This window comes from Gossypium hirsutum, chromosome A09 (assembly GCF_007990345.1).
Source record: "Gossypium hirsutum isolate 1008001.06 chromosome A09, Gossypium_hirsutum_v2.1, whole genome shotgun sequence".
In the NCBI taxonomy this organism is placed as follows: Eukaryota; Viridiplantae; Streptophyta; class Magnoliopsida; order Malvales; family Malvaceae; genus Gossypium; species Gossypium hirsutum.
The window spans coordinates 54,999,011-55,001,884 of record NC_053432.1 but is presented as its reverse complement, the minus strand read 5'-3'; positions in this window follow the sequence as shown (position 1 = coordinate 55,001,884).

Genomic DNA, 2,874 nt, shown 5'->3' with positions numbered 1-2,874 from the left:
GCACTACCAAATCAAAACTAACCCGGATTTGATTTTCACGAACACAGTGCCCTAACTTTTCAAAACCTGCATCTAAAAGAAAACCTCTCTTTAATTAAATAGTTAAACCTTTTTCCCTTCTATGACCAAGTTGTCTCCACTCCAAACGAGTTGACTTAGACTCCGTAACGAACTAGGGACATCGATTTCACTGGTCACTATAGAACCTTCCAGAATATAAAGGCTGTCGGTCCTTTTACCTTTTAACAAAACGAGAGCCCCACGAGACATCTTAATACTGTTCGACTTAATGTTGATTCTGCAACCTTTCGAGTAAAAAAAACTCAACAAGATAAGATTCTTTTGTAAATCGGGTATATACATGACATCTAAGAGTGTTCTAATCGTCCCATCGTGCATCCTAATTTTAAAAGTACCAATACCGATTACCTTACTGGATAAATTGTTTCCCATGCGCACAAGTCCACCTTCAACCAAACTTTATGTGAAGAACCATTCTATGTTGGGACACATATGGAAAGAACATCCCGAATCTAGGATCCACTTGGACGTAAGCTCAGAGCTATCACTAGTTCACACTGACAAGAAATCATCACCACTTTCATCGGTCAAACTAGCACCAACTACATCTTCCTCGTTACTCTCAACAACCCTTTTATTTCACACTTTATAACAATCTGTCTTGAAATAACCTAACTTCTTACAACAGCGACACCTTTTGTCTCACTTCTTTTATGCTATCAAAATAGAAGCTTGCTTATCTGCCTTGCTATTCGAACTAAACTCATTATTGAGTTTGTCTTTACTCAATAAATGACCCTTCACATCCTCGAACGAGAGTTTGTCTCTACCATAAATTAGGGTCTCCCCAAAAGATTTGTATGGAGAAGGTAAAGAGCACAATAATAGTATAGTCTGATCTTTATTGTCAATCTTAACCTCAACATTCTTTAAATTATTCAACAGAGTAATAAATTGACTAATGTGATCTCCAAGAAGCTCACCTTCATTCATGCAAAATGTAAATAGATGTTATTTCAATACTAAACGGTTAGCTAGAGACTTAGTCGAATAAAGAGTTTCTAACCTTTTCCATAAGGCGGATGAGATTTTATCCATCAATACCTCCTACAACACCCTATTTATGAGTTACAATTGGATTGCAAATAGGGTTTTTTCATCAAGCTCTTCTCATTCTATCTAATTTAGATTCTCAAGCTTTTTTTCCGATAACGACCTTTTTAAGGCCGATTTGAACTAAAATTGCCATCAACTTGCCATAGATTTTAATTTGTGACACCATCAAACTTCTTAATGTCAAACCTTATTGCTATCATATTTGAACAGGTTGATCTATGAAAATTAAACTAGCTTTGATACCACTTGTTGGGGATCGACCTATTAAGTAACGAACAAATAAAAATAGCGGAAGAAATTGAGAAATTGAACACACAAATTTAATGTTGAAAAACCCTCCAAAGAGGATAAAAAATGATGGGCAAAGATAATCTTACTATAATGGAAAAAGAATGAAGAGTACAAAAGATGGAGATAAAACTAAACCCCAGAACCCGAAAACAAAGAACCCTTAAAACATAAACACAAAATTCTTCAAAAGTGTTGTGAGTTCTAATATTTAATGGGTGTATTTTTCTAAGGTTGTGAAAGAGCCTATTTATAGGTTAAATTCGTAGGTCAAATAAAAAAAATCTAGACTAATGAAAGTTCGAATCAAACAAATAAAAAAAGTTTAATTGAGAGATTATTTCTCAAATTCGACTGAAAAATGAGGCATACTCAACAGTTGAAAATTTGGGGAAAAAGATTTATTTGTGTTTGTGTTTTAGGGAGAAATTATGATAGTTTTAAGGTATGTTTGAGTTCACAGTAATGTGATGGCGCTCGAAGACCCACACATTTCATTTGCCTTATAGAGAGTGCACCATCACCTTAGAAGATATCGCATTACAACTTGGGCTCCCAATTCATGATGGTTATATGGTCACAAGTAGAAGTATAATTAGGGCTTTCAGTTGACGGTGGTTATGCGGTCAAGGGTTCGAGTATAACTCGGGCCCCTAGTTGCAGCGGCTATGCAGTCATGGGTTCAAATTTCATGCCACCAGAAGAGGATACTTTATAAACCCCATACATAAGTTTGAGATCATAATCATAGGAAATAAAAGGGGCTCACCAGTATTATTAACTTATTTTTTTATCCATCAGAGTAGTATCTTTAACCTTATTGTTTGAAACCTGTGTCAAAGGTGGCGGCAAGAAGACTTTCATGGAGGAGTGACTATAATGGTGGAGAAAAAAGCTGAAACTTGAGTCGAGGCGAAAACATTTGTATCTATTAATGATTTCTTGAATCACAACAACCGTTGTCACCCCCGAGTTGCATTTCAGCTTTTCTCCACTGTCACAGGGACTCCTCCCCCTGGAAATCTTCTTGCACCCAAATCTATTACAGAATTGGGACAATGAGGTTAAATATACTACTTTGATTGAAAAAAAGAATAATTTGATTATACTGGTGAACTCCTTTTTCTTGCTCTATGATTATGATATCAAACTTATGTATGGGGTTTATAAAACATCCTATTCTAATGGATCTGGTGCCCTAAGTATACACTTGAAATATTTTCGAACAGATTGGGTAATAAAATTATTCATGATTACATTAATACCCTTTGTATATGGTCATCATATGGTTTTTGCATGTAAAAAAAATAGAAACAAATTTTAGCTCATTATTTGTCAATGTTTAACTAATACTAAGTGATATTACGTGGTCGGATTATAATATGAAAATACAACTTATATTACTACACGAATCTAAACATGTCTTTAGTCTAATCGAAAATAAGTAAA